At 37.3% G+C, this 15,090-nt stretch overlaps 1 non-coding gene across 1 annotated transcript; it reads right to left on the reverse strand.

Moving 5' to 3' along the window:
* Positions 1 to 4,538: 4,538 nt before the first annotated feature.
* On the reverse strand, positions 4,539 to 4,640 carry LOC118015457. The gene has a single exon (XR_004680628.1). It is a non-coding gene; the product is annotated as a U6 spliceosomal RNA (small nuclear RNA).
* Positions 4,641 to 15,090: the final 10,450 nt, after the last annotated feature.

The raw sequence follows: 15,090 nt of genomic DNA on the forward strand, positions 1-15,090 counted from the left end.
TATGAATGAAAGGGGAGAGATCACGACTAACACCTAGGAAATAGAAACAATTGTTAGAAATTATTATCGACAACTATATGCCAATAAACTGAGGAATCTGGATGAAATGGAGGCCTTCCTGGAAACCTATAAGCTGCCAAGACTGAAACAGGAAGAAATTGACAACCTGAATAGGCCAATAACCAGTAACGAGATTGAAGCAGTGATCAAAAACCTCCCAAAAAACAAGAGTCCAGGGCCTGATGGATTCCCTGGGGAATTCTACCAAACATTCAAAGAAGAAATAATACCTATTCTACTGAAGCTGTTTCAAAAAATAGAAACAGAAGGAAAACTTCCAAACTCATTCTATGAGGCTAGCATTACCTTAATCCCCAAACCAGGCAAAGACCCCACCAAAAAGGAGAATTTCAGACCGATATCCCTGATGAATATGGATTCCAAAATCCTCAACAAAATCCTAGCTAATAGGATCCAACAATACATTAAAAGGATCATCCACCACGACCAAGTGGGATTTATCCCCGGGATGCAAGGGTGGTTCAACATTCTCAATTCAATCAATGTGATAGAACACATTAATAAAAGGAGGGAGAAGAACCATATGGTCCTCTCAATTGATGCAGAAAAAGCATTTGACAAAATACAACATCCTTTCCTGATTAAAACTCTCCAGAGTATAGGGAAAGAGGGAACATTCCTCAAGCTCATAAAATCCATCTATGAAAAACCCACAGTGAATATCATCCTCAATGGGGAAAAGCTGAGAGCCTTTCCCTTAAGATCAGGAACACATCAAGGGTGCCCACTCTCACCACTGTTGTTCAACATAGTACTAGAAGTCCTAGCAACAGCAATCAGACAACAAAAAGAATTAAAAGGTATTCAAATTGGCAAAGAGGAAGTCAAACTCTCTCTTTTCGCAGATGACATGATACTTTATGTGGAAAACCCAAAAGACTCCACCCCCAAATTACTAGAACTCATCCAGCAATTCAGTAATGTGGCAGGAGGTACAAAATCAATGCACAGAAATCAGTTGCTTTCTTATACACTAACAACACAACTGTAGAAAGAGAAATTAAAGAAATGATTCCATTTACAATAGCACCAAAAACCATAAGATACCTCGGAATAAACCTAACCAAAGAGGTAAAGGATCTATACTCTAGGAACTACAAAACACTCATGAAAGAAATTGAAGAAGACACAAAAAGATGGAAAAATATTCCATGCTCATGGATCGGAAGAATAAACATTGTTAAAATGTCTATGCTACCCAGAGCAATCTATACCTTCAATCCTTCAATGCCATCCCGATCAAAATTCCAATGACATTTTTCAAAGTGCTGGAACAAACAATCCTAAAATTTGTATGGAATCAGAAAAGACCCCGAATCGCCAAGGAGATGTTGGAAAAGAAAAACAAAGCTGGGGGCATCACGTTGCCTGATTTCAAGCTATATTACAAATCAGTGATCACCAAGACAGCACGGTACTGGCACAAAAACAGAGACATAAAGACCAATGGAACAGAATAGAGAACCCAGATATGGACCCTCAACTCTATGGTCAAATAATCTTTGACAAAGCAGGAAAAAACATGCAATGGAAAAAAGACAGTCTCTTCAATAAATGGTGCTGGGAAAATTGGACAGCCACATGCAGAAGAATGAAACTCAACCATTCTCTAACACCACTCACAAAGATAAACTCAAAGTGGATGAAAGACCTCAATGTGAGACAGGAATCCATCAAAATCCTCGAGGAGAACATAGGCAGTAACCTCTTTGACATCGCCCACAACAACTTCTTTCAAGATACATCTCCAAAAGCTAGTGAAACAAAAGCAAAAATGAACTTTTGGGACTTCATTAAGATAAAAAGCTTCTGCACAGCAAAGGAAACAGTCAATAAAACAAAGAGGCAACCCACAGAATGGGAGAAGATATTTGCAAATGACACTACAGATAAAGGGCTGGTATCCAAAATCTATAAAGAACTTCTCAAACTCAACACCCAAAAAACAAATAAGTCAAAAAGTGGGCAGAAGAGATGAACAGACACTTCTCCAAAGAAGACATACAAATGGCTAACAGACACATGAAAAAGTGTTCATCATCATTAGCCATCAGGGAAATCCAAATCAAAACCACACTGAGATACCACCTTACACCAGTTAGAATGGCAAAAATGGACAGGGAAAGAAACAACAAATGTTGCAGACGTTGTGGAGAAAGGGGAACCCTCTTACACTGTTGGTGGGAATGCAAGTTGGTACAGCCATTTTGGAAAACAGTGTGGAGGTTCCTAAAAAATTTAAAAATAGAGCTACCCTATGACCCAGCAATTGCACTACTGGGTATTTACCCCAAAGACACAGATGTAGTGAAAAGAAGGGCCATATGCACCCCAATGTTCATAGCAGCAATGTCCGCAATAGCCAAACTGTGGAAAGAGCCCAGATGCCCTTCAACAGATGAATGGATAAAGAAGATGTGGTCCATATATACAATGGAATATTACTCAGCCATCAGAAAAGATGAATACCCAACTTTTACATCAACATGGATGGGACTGGAGGAGATTATGCTAAGTGAAATAAGTCAAGCAGAGAAAGTCAATTATCATATGGTTTCACTTATTTGTGGAACATAAGTAATAACATGGAGGACATTAGGAGAAGGAAGGGAAAAATGGGCGGGGGGAATTAGAGGGAGAGATGAACCATGAGAGACTATGGACCTGAGAAACAAACAGGGTTTTAGAGGGGAGAGGGGAGGGGGGATTGGTTAGCCCAGTGATGGGTATTAAGGAGGACACGTACTGCATGGAGCACTGGGTGTTATACAAAAACAATGGATCGTGGATCACTACATCAAAAACTAATGATGTATTGTATGGTGACTAACATAACATAATAAAATGAAAAACTATAAAAAAAAAAAAAAAAAGAAAAAAGAAAGTCCCTCATAAGCAACATGAAGTTGGGTGTTGTTTTATTATCCATCAGCCGTGCTATGTCTTTTGATCAGGAAATTTAATCCATTTACTTTTAAAGTAATTATTCTTAGGGAAAAACTTACTATTGCATTGTTTTCTGTTTTGTAGTTCTTTCGTTCATCTTTTCTTCTCTTGCTATCCTTCTTTGTGTTTTGTTGATTTATTGTGGTCATATATTTTTATTTCTTTACTTTTGTATATATTCTGTATGGTTTTTTGTAGTAATCATGAGGCTTACATAAAACATCTTATAACAGCTTATTTTAAGCCAATAACAACTTAAGTTCAATAGCATATAAAAACTCTATTCTTTTTACTTCTGCCCAACACACTTCATATTATTGAAGTCACAATTTACATCTTTTTTTTCCTTCCAAATTTTTATTTAAATTCGAATTAGTTAACGTATAGTGTGATATTGGTTTCAGGAGTAGAATTTAGTGATTTATCACTTACATAACACCCAGTGCTCATCATAACAAGCGCCTTCCTTAATACCCATTACTCATTTAGCCCGTTCCCCAGCACCTCCCTCTATCAACCCTCAGTTTGTTCTCTATCATTAAGAGTCTCTTATGGTTTGCTTCCCTCTTTTTTTTTCCATTCTTTCCCTATGTTCATGTGTTTTGTTTCCCAATATCCATGAGTGAAATCATATGGTATTTGTCTTTCTCTAACTAACTTATTTCACTTGACGTAACACACTCTGCCTCCAACCATGTCATTGCAAATGGCAAGATTACATTCTTTTTGATGGCTGAGTAATATTCCATTGTGTGTGTGTGTGTGTGTGTGTGTACACACCACATCTTCTTTATCCATTCATCCATCAATGGACACTTGGGCTCTTTCCATTGTTTGGCTATTGTTGATAATGTTGCTATAAATATTGGGGTGCATGTACCCCTCTGAATCTGTATTTTTGTATCACAGTTTATATCTTTTTATATTGTCAATTTGTTAATAAATTTTATAGTTATAGTTATTCTTAATGTGTTTTTTATCTTTATATTAAAATTAATAGTGATTCATATATCACCATTACAGCATTACAGTATTCTGTATTTGTTTATATATTTATCATTGCCAGGGTTCATGTACTTTTGTGTTGTTTAGCATCCTTTCATTTCAGTTTGAAGAACTCCTTTTAGTATTTCTTATAAAACAGATTATAGGGGATGAACTCCCTTAGTTTCTGTTTGGGAAAGTCTTTATCTCTCCTTCATTTTTGAACTGTTCAGCTATGTATAGTATTTTTGTTCGGTAGTTTTTTTTTTCTTTCAGCACTTTAAACACATCCCCCAACTCCCCTCTGGCCTGCAAGATTTCTGCTAAGAAATCTGGAGATAGTCTTATGAGGGCTTCCTTGCATGTGACAAATTTTCTTTTGCAATTTTCAAAAGTCATTTTATGTTTGACTTTTGTCAACTACCTTATAATGTGTCTTCATGTAGACTTATTTAGATTTTTCCTCTTTGATATTCTTTCTGCTTTATGAATCTGAACGTTCACTACCTTCCCCCAATTTGGGAAGTTTGGGTTGTTATTTCTTCACAAATTTGCATGTCATCCTTGTACAGGGGCCATGCTAATCTCTGTATTATTCCAATTTTAGTAAAGGAGCTGCCAAAGAGAGCATTGGGTCATTATTTCTTTAAATAAGTTTTCTGGTAACAGTGGTATCCTCCGTGGTAATAAACAGGTTGATTCTTATGAAATGCAAAGCTAATCTTGTCACCCCTCTACCTAAAAGTCCACACTCTTTAGAATGACCTTTGGCTCTTCAAGATCTGGGTTCAGCCCACCTTTCCAACCGCATCTCTCCCCAACACCTCTCTTTCCATCCTTCGAAGCACAAACACTGGTCATCCTGGAGAATTTTTTTTATCTCAAGACCAAGTATTCTCAGTTTCTTCAACAAAGGCTTACAATGGCTTTTCTCAGGTGACTAACTGACACACTAGCAAATGCCTTATTCTGAAGGAATTATTTATGTGCTTCTGTGACACCAGCATTTCACTACATCAATTGTCACAATGCATTTATTCATCCATCTAGCAATACTGAGTGTATAATATAAGCAAGTATTATCCTACTTAATGCATAGATCGTATCACTCCTATCCACTGGAACTTCAGTATCTAACAGAATATCAAAAATGTCAACTTACTTCCAGTCTCAGTTTTCTCTGTGATTGGGATTCACAAAGAGCTTTTTACAACATAAGCACAATTAAAAGAAAATAAAGATTAAGAATCTTGTAATTCTTAATTTTAAGAGGTGATCATCATTTTCTTAGTGTGACCCGTGCTTTTCAAAGTATCAATTCATCTCTAAGCACAGAGTTAGTTAACAGATACATGATTTATGAATAAGTAACTAAATGGATGGTCATTAAACACCCCTTTGGACCTGAGCTGTCCATTTTATAGTTCTCTTATTTTTGTCATCTATCCTTGTTGGTAACAAGAGACCTGTAAGAGGCCACTGTCCTTCCAAAATTTTATGGCTGCAGATGCAATTCAGTGGTACATTAAGGACCTCCTCATATCAAGCATTCAATTAATATACCTGAGGTCCTCAGTCATGGAGACACATATTCCTCAGAGACTCTGTTTCTTCAGGAAATAGTGTTTGATCAGAATTTCTTAAAGGCCACTTCCTTCTCAGCAATTCTCTTTCTCCTATTATCTTGTTATTTCACAGGGAAAACCCTACTGTTTATTTACAACATGGAAATTTTAAAGGTAATGACCATAAAAACTTTTTTTTTTAAGATTTTATTTATTTTTTAGAGAGCGAGCGAGAGAGAAACAGCATGAGAGGGGAGAGGGTCAGAGGAGAAGCAGGCTCCCCACTGAGCTGGGAGCCCAATGTGGGACTCGATCCCAGGACCCGGGGATCATGACCTGAGCCGAAGGCAGATGCTTAACCATCTGAGCCACCCAGGCGCCCGACCATAAAAACTTCTTAAAAAATATTTTAAAAAGATATTCTGATGGCCATCACCAAACCAGCATCTCTATTAAATTGCTAATATTGCATCACAGATCTCTAGCAAGCATGATTTACTTTGGCCATGTACAAATAAAGCTAGAATAAGGAAAAATATGTAGAAAAAATATTTTCTTTTTCTTATGAACTAGGGCTGTTGAATGCATTAATTTGTAACATACTGATTTAATGTTATACTAGACTCTTATGAAGGAGAAAACAGGCCAAAATGCAATTGTGTAACCCCACACATGGCACATTTTTAAAATCATACAGCAATGGGAGAGGCCTCAAAGAAGAAACCGGAAAAATAAAACCATAGGCAAACTGCATCACCTCCATGTGAGTCATTCATCTTTCAGTGTTTTTATGTCTGCTTTGTTACCAGACTTACTTAGATTGCAGAACCACTGGGTGGAGGCCACGTCTGTCTCTGTGTTGTGGATATTTTTTCATACATTATAAGTACTTAGGAAACATTTTTTAGTAGTAATGATTCAAGAAAACAAGTCACAGAGTGCCTGGGTGGCTTAGTCATTAAGCGTCTGCCTTCAGCTCAGGTCATGATCCCAGGGTTCTGGGATCAAACCCTGCATCGTGCTCCCTGCTCAATGGGGAATCTGCTTCTCCCTCTCCCATTCCCCCTGTGTGTGTTCCCTCTCACACTGTGTCTCTATCAAATAAATAAATAAAATCTTTAAAAAAAAAAGAAAACAAATCACAAATAGTATATGCTGTTGCACTACACATTTATTTACTAGTTCTCTCTAAAATATAGATTATTATTTTGGAACCTCTACTTCTACTTTATATAATGCATATTCCTAGACAAAAAGCCATTTACACCATTCTGAAATACACTCTGTGCCCACTGCTTAGGTGCAATTGGATACCATATGAGTTTTTACCTTAACTCCTCTTAATACTTTCTCAAAGTTTAATATATGTCTGTTCCAGGTATGGTCTTATTTCTTCAGAGTCTTTTCAGGTCCTGCTTGGGTTTTATATTTTGTATCAAAAATCATTTCTATTTAACATATGATATACTCCCAAACTTGTAAATAATGAAATTTTATAAACTTCTTTAAAGAAGCTCACATTTCATTGCCTGACTGGCAAAACTTTATAGAAATTGCTGCTTAGAAGTCTGTAGTCACTTTTACCAGGAGCTTGACACTGATATCTTGGCTTGGCTTAGTCATATGGTTCACAAGACTTTAGTTCCTACAAAGTATCCTGACATCTCTAAGTCAGTTTAGGTCCCTTGCATTTTTCATTAATTAAATGGAATTTTTAAACAAAGGCATTATTGTATTAATTAGTTTTCATGAAAAGAATAAAAATACACAGTTACTCAAAAACTATTTTAATTTTTAAACAGTGTTCTTAGCTTTCTAAATATTTTACTTCCCTATCAACAAAATCCAGACTATTTTAGGTGAATGGAAAGAAAGACTCCATGAAGGGGGCAGTATTTAACATTTCTGAAAGTTATGTAAAATAAACATGAAGTTGATGTAGGAGGTAAGTATAAGTGTGGAAGTGGAGGGTTGATGTAAGCAAGGTGGTAGATATTCCAATAGGAGTAAATCTTTCAAGGAAAAACAGCACAGGAAATATAGAAAGAAGAGAAGAGAAGAGAGGAGAGGAGAGGAGAAGAGAGGAGAGGAGAGAAGAGGAGAAAAGAGAAGGGAAGAGAAGAGAAGAGGAGAGAAGGAAAGAGAAGAGGAGAGAAGAGAGGAGAGGAGAGAAGAGGAGAAGAGAGGAGAGAAGAGAAGAGAAGAGAAGAGAAGAGAAGAGAAGAGAAGAGAAGAGAAGAGAGAGGAGAAGAGAGGAGAGGAGAGGAGGGAAGAGGAGAGGAGAGAGGAAAGGAGAGGAGAGGAGAGGAGAAGAGAAGAGAAGAGAAGAGAGGACAGGAGAGGAGAGGAGGGAAGAGGAGGGAAGAGGAGGGAAGAGGAGAGGAGAGGAGAGGAGAGAAGAGGAGAGGAGAGGAGAGAAGAGAAGAGAAGAGAAGAGAAGAGAAGAGAAGAGAAGAGAAGAGGAGAGGAGAAGAGAGGAGAGGAGGGAAGAGGAGGGAAGAGGAGAAGAGAGAGGAGAGGAGAGGAGAGGAGAGGAGAGAAGAGAAGAGAAGAGAAGAGAAGAGAAGAGAAGAGAAGAGAAGAGAAGAGAAGAGAGGAGGGAAGAGGAGGGAAGAGGAGAGGAGGGAAGAGGAGAGGAGAGGAGAGAGGGGAGGAGAGGAGAGGAGAGAAACACTAGGAAATAATCAGAAACCACTGGAAGTCCTTAACGACTCAGTTGTATTTGGGTCAGAGAGAAGGAGAGAAGAGAAGAGAAGAGAAGAGAAGAGAAGAGAAGAGAAGAGAAGAGAAGAGAAGAGAAGAGAAGAGAAGAGAAGAGAAGAGAAGAGAAAAAAGGAAAGAAAAGAAAAAGAGACAAAAGACAGCATAGGATGCAAGGTGGGGTGTCAGGATCAGAAAGGTAGGTTTAAGTCAAAATTTGGTATAGTCAAAAAGTTGTGGAGAGAGACAAGCAGGATTATCCAGTTAATAAATACTGAGGCTCAGATTACCTTGCAATGGGCTGACAGAGACCAAGCACTCCCCCATGCCAGTGCACCTGAGCTCAGCTTCCCTTGGGCCTGAGTGCACTCCCTTGCCCAAACAGCTGGCATTTTCATACAACTCTCCGACGAGCTGGCATAGACACTCATATTGAACTTTGACTTACATCTATCAAAGGTATTCTCCCACAAGCACTACCAAGAGGTAGCTCAGCAGATGGACAGTAGCCCACACCTGTAACACATATCTATGCTGTATCTGAAGTGCCCTGCCCTCAAAGAATCTCTCTGGAGGATGATGAGACATCAGTGGGCTATGATCTTCTCTTGCTTAACCTTGATATAGGTTTCCCTATGAAAGCCTTTTCTTTATACTCATACCCCCAGAATGTTATGGAATTCTCCCTAACCCTCATCTCTATGTATGTTGGATATTTTTAATCACTATAAATCACTGTTAATTTCTGAGCAGTGCAATGTCGTTACAGAAGTACTCACTATCCTGAGAGGAGTGTACATGAGAAAGAAGCAGCTAAAATGAAGGAGATGAGTCAGGAGCTAGGTCAGATCATAAGATAATAGAAGGCCTAAATTTTGAAAATATAGTATTCCTGTCCTTGATTGTGGGTCATAATAAAATCAATGCTTAATTATTAAGAATGAAGCATATGTAGCAAAAAAACTTTCAGTATGTTTCCAGGTTTTCTGATAGAAAAACCCTGAAAAGGTTCATCAAGACTGAACTATCTTCATTTTTATGACATGCCTGTTTTATAGTGCTCTAAGGATAGGCTTCACTGCCCATGGGCAATCCACTCTTGGTTTGAAGCTGGAGCTTTCTAGATGAAAAGTTATAGGAATATTAAACATGACAGTGGCAAGGAGTATGAGATGGAGGAGAGACCTAAAGGGTGTGGGAGTAAAATTGATCTTAGAAGGGAATTAATTGGAAAAGCAGACGGGCAAGGAAGAGAATTAATCATGACTCTCTTCTGAAAGTGGGTGACTGGGAATCAGTAACAGTACTGTGATGGCATTCCCAGAGAAGCCATGAATATGAGGAGAAAGAAAGGGCAGAGGAGGAGAAAGAGGAGTAGAAACAGAAGGAAAAGAATAACAATAATATTATTATTGCAGTCAACATTTATTGAGCACTTACAAAGTGCCAAGAACACTTCTAAGTAGTTTATTTGCATTTCCTCAAATGTCCCTGCATGTGATTATTCCAGAAGGACGAGACTGCTATACATGAACATATTTATGGCTGAACATATGTTCTTTGCATCTCACTTGTACACATATGCAATTTTCACAGAAACGTGTGGCTATATTTCTCTCCTCTACACGGTGATGTTTGAGCTCTTTAGGGGCCTGAGTCAATTGCCCTGGCCACATGAAATATAACTTTTACCCATGAGGACTTTCTATTACATAAGTTGAAATGGAAGATTCTGTAAAACACAGCAGAATTTCTGCTTCAAAGGGATGAATATTAGGTAGTATCTGTGTAAAATAATTGGGTTCATCTGTGCTTTTGGAGATGGACCTCCTGGGCCACTGTATGTGTGTAGTTCCCTCTCATAATTTTATCTGACCCAAATACAACTGAGTCGTTAAGGACATCCATGTATAATTAAAAAACTAATGTATTATAATGATAAAATATTACTTATTATTCTCTAAAAAATAACATGTTATTAGGAAACAGGTACAGAAACATGAATTTATAATACAGCTAATAGGATACACCACAATAAATAAATTCATTGAAAAAATGCAACAAAATTTTCAGTAAAAAGCAACACAATTTCTGATGATGATATTATTCGTCAAGTCAGGTGAAGACTTAAAACTTAAAGAAAGTTGAGAAGGGAGGAAGAGGAGGAAAGCTGAAAAGTCACTATTCGTCATTAGTTGTGACAGATGATGGTGCTAACAAATGAATAGAAAAGCAGCAATATTCAGATGTTCCATTCATTTGTTTCTATATAACAAACTTAGTGGCTTAAAACACAAATTCATAATTCTCCTAACCCTAATCAACATCCACCTAACTAACTAGTCTGAACTAATTCAGTCTCCAAATTGTAAAGATTCTTTCCTCCAATTTGTGCTGTGCAAAATTAAGAAAGTGATCTACCTTGACCACACTCTTTGCTTAGTCTGATAGGGTCTCATAGGACAAGCAAGTGGCACCACCTCACTGCCATGATAACCTGATATTCCCAAGTCCAGTGCCTTGCTGAACAGGAATGACTTACACAGACTGGCATTCATGAGCTCTCGGAGCAGAGATTCAGTCATCTCTTGGGAGGTTCTTTGAAGGACCCAGGCCAATCTCACAACTGGCAAACTCTCATCCTCTCCTCACTATCAGGAAAAATTCTCCAAACTTCTCTTTGATATGACTCTGTGCACCTCCCACCAAGTTCATAGCACCATTCTCTTCCTTCCACCTGACAGAATACCATATAACCGCATCTCTACATGCCTTGAAAAACCACACAGTACAGATTCCTCCTTCCTATAGCTGACAGTGGAATCATGAGGAGCCGCTTTTCTTTGGTTTGGTTCCTTTCTAACTCATTCTGTACCATTTAATCTATTGTTTATAATATGGACAAACATAATTTTAACTGTAAATAATATCATCCTCTTATCTTAAGGGCTTCAGTGACTTTCCATTAAAATCAAGACCAACATACCAAACAGGACCCATAAAGTCCTAGAGGGTCTGCCCCCAAACTTCACCTTCCCCTTTCTCTCTTAGTTCCAGCCACTCTGGCAAGCTTCCTGATCCATATAACACTGTTTGGTACATGACGGTCTGTCCCCCTCTCTCCAGTCCTCACTACCCCGTCCCTGCCAGTGACCCCTTTTATCTACTTAATGTCCACTCATTTTAGATCTCAGCTTAGATAATGCTCTTTTAGGAAAATTCCCTACTCTTCCATTAAACACTGTATTCATTACCCTCCCTGTATCTTTTCTTCATAGCACTTAAAATATTTTGTGGTTATACTTTTGTTTGGATGATTCTTGTTTTAATGTCTTTCCTATTAATCCATAAACTCCATGAGAGTGAGGAATCACATCTGCTAACTTTCCCTTGATTTTTCAGGATCTAGCATGTGTCTGGCACATAACAATGTCTAATTAGTGATCATGAGCTAGTGTTAAGCATGAACCAACGTGGCTCACAGGACATTCCCTGTAATGGTAAAGTCCGACGTTTCTTTTTTGTGTTCCACATTTTTCTCCTCTGGTCTGAGACCTTCACTTCTTACTTCCAGGTCCATAGTACCAAGACTTGGTCTTTGCTTACATAAACACTCAATGTAGGAATTTTGAAAACCAAATCTTTACTTGTTAACCCCTCAAATACCTATGTTACATATCGTTGCACTGTTCTAAATTGAGCATTTTGTGTCTGTCATCGCTTTTCTTGTCTGTGTGCAGGATCTCTCTAAGTGTGGAAGAGGTTCTAAAGGCCCGCTGGTGGGAGGAGTTCTTTCCTGCTCAGAGACAAAGGGAGACACGGATTCTCCATTTGGGCAGCAACCATAGCAGCATTAAAACCTCCCAAGGCAACAGTAGCTGGGAGACTTTCTGTTTAATCACCTCATACGCAATAAAGTGTGCATTACACAATATTTTCATAATGCCATGGTAACCTAATGAGTCATCTTCCATTATAGGCAAGGATACTTGTGTCCATGATCAGGGCACAGTGTCATCAAAGCCAGGATGGGGGCATACTGACAGATTCTTACTAACTTTCCTTTTTTTAGACTTCATGATAACCACCATAACATTTGCCCAAGTCACTGAAGCAACAACTTAATCCCTTATAAATACTTTCATTATGTGTTATGATTTTCACATTTTGAAACTATTTCAAATTGATGGCATTTCAGGAGACCAGACCTCTGATGACATTGTGAAAGTTCTGTCTTACCAGTAAAATACCTCCAATTTATGATGAAGAATGGGTGACTTGTGGAAAGTTTTCCTGCATACGATGACTGGATTAGCTGTGATTACAGAGGTGCCCTTTTCCTGATGTGGATTTCCTACTAACTTCCTGATCTGTTGTCAGTCATTTCTTGTTCTGAAATGTGGCATTTTTCCACAATTAATATTTGTATTCTCCATTTTACTCACAGCAATAAAAAGCAGGTTTTACCACATTATTCATTAGACCTGTTAGGATAATGTTTTTGATATACTAATCCACCCAATCTCTGGTTAGTTTGTTATCTATCATGCATTAACATCCTGATTTATTTTGTTAGTTTGTCTGACTGGTAGAAATACTAGAGAAGATATAATTATTTATATTAAAATTTCAAAATGTAATTGAGAATAAGCCCATAAATCAAGACAACATAATACATAATTTAGCACCAGTTCAGTAGAACAACAGAGAGCACTAGAGAAGTTCAGAGAAATAAGCTCAATGAAATTTGAAGAAGACAGATTTTGGGGAGGAATAGTAAATTTTAACTAAAACTAAAAAGGGATATAGAGTGTCAGATTTACTGAAGGAGTAAAGAGAGGAGTGGTGAGCGATCTAACTAAAATAAATTACGGGAATACAGGGACAAAGATACAAAGAGAAAAATGTGATCGTGGGACAGTGAGATAGGGTATGTGGAACAAATAACAATCACTATTGGGAATGAAGTTATAAATACAGCATTTGGTTGAATTTTACCGAAAAGCAGAATATTAAATGCCAATTCCATTAACATTTTCTGTGTGTTAGCATAGGAAGTAATGGACAGTGAAGCCAAGCCAGGGAAATCTGGTTTTAAATCCTAGATGCACTACTTCCTGGCTGTGAAACCTTAGGTAATTATTTAACTTCTGTAAGCATCAGTTGTCTCATTTGTAAAGCAGGGGAGTGGGGAGCTGCCTCATGATTTTTATCGAGATTAGTATATAAGATAATGCATGTAAAGGACTGAAACACTCATTATTTTATCAGCTGCTCTCATTATATCCTACTGATAAATTCCCAGCACCCAGAACAGTGTCTGGCATACATTGAGTTCCCAATATGTTTTTATTAATTGAATAAATTACTATTTCTAAAACTTTCCCAAATCGCTCAGTCTTTTATTCATCAAGACTCACATTTGTTTAACAGGTAAAAGAGTAAAGGGGGGTTCAAAGAAACAATCTCATCTGGCAATAAAATAATTAAACACAAATTCAAAGAATTGTTAGTTAATAGTGTCATCTTCATATGAGTCACACATGTTGAACAAAGAGATAATAAATAGAACAAAGAACAAAGTCAGCTTTAAAATAAGAATTTGATTATATATGCTAGTAGGAGGTAACTATAGCTCTAACATTTACCTGCTAACTTCACTGTAATTTCCAAAGAGGTATTAGAGAACAAACAACATCCCTTCATCTCCACCCTCACATCTCCACCCCTTATCTCTACCCCTACACACACATATTACCAAAAGTTTTGCAAATAAATTTAGTTCAATATTTACCATAAATTTTCAAATGGTTCCTCAGTTCCTATGATTAGTATATATGTTTAAATAGGATGGCCAAGTTAATTATTCTTTAATAGTAAACTGAAACTAAATTTAGTGATATTTTAAAATATGAATTCAAAATATTTAAAGAAATACAAAATAAGATATAGAAAGTATGTTACTATGTTTTTACTTATATTATCTAGAAATGGTAAAAAGCTAGTCTATGAATATATGACAAAATGATGAAGAAATCTGGTAACTAAATCAGCTTCTTGCATTTCAAATATCAGTGCAAAGAGGGCCAGATGGTGAATTGAAAATCTGCATGAGTATTGACTTTTAATGAAAACACTTACATGCTCTTCATGGCCACAATTAGTATAGCTTCTCTGCTCTCCTCCCTTGATGCTGGGACCTTGTTAGATTGACCTCTTATGTCAATAAAACCAGCTTGAAGTTCACATGCAAACACATTCATAGCAAGCAGCCTCCCCAGTTAGTTAGGAAGGTTAATCAAGGTAAGGCCCTTGGTAGAGGCAGGATATTTATTTCTAAATTGAAAAGTCCTCTTGATATTAAAGTTTGGAGGGAAAAATATTTGCTAACCCTATAAAATTGAATTACCATCAAGCAAGGGAAGTGGTTCTGCATATTTCATACATGAAAAGAAAATATTTGGTATCCATTCAATTTTTTGCTCTAAGTCCTGTCTTAGAGACTTTGCGCATATATGAATGGAGAAAAAGTACTTAAATTAGTGTGATACTATTCCAACTCACTTTCTTCCTGGAGACTTTTCTTTCCTCTCCTTTCTTCTCCTCTCCTCTCCTTTTCTTTTCGTTCTTTCTTTCTTTCTTTTTTTTTATTGCTCTCAAAAAATTAAAAGAATATTCAGGACATAGAACAGCAGTACTCAGACTTTACGCTTCATAAAAGCCTCATCTAAACAGCTGGTGTTTGGAGCTGTTGGAGAAAGATGGACATATGCTATACAGAGATCTTGCTTTAACCAATATTAGTTTTCTTAAA

This window comes from Mirounga leonina, unplaced genomic scaffold, assembly GCF_011800145.1.
Source record: "Mirounga leonina isolate KUSES-001 unplaced genomic scaffold, KU_Mleo_1.0 Mir_165, whole genome shotgun sequence".
NCBI lineage: Eukaryota > Metazoa > Chordata > Mammalia > Carnivora > Phocidae > Mirounga > Mirounga leonina.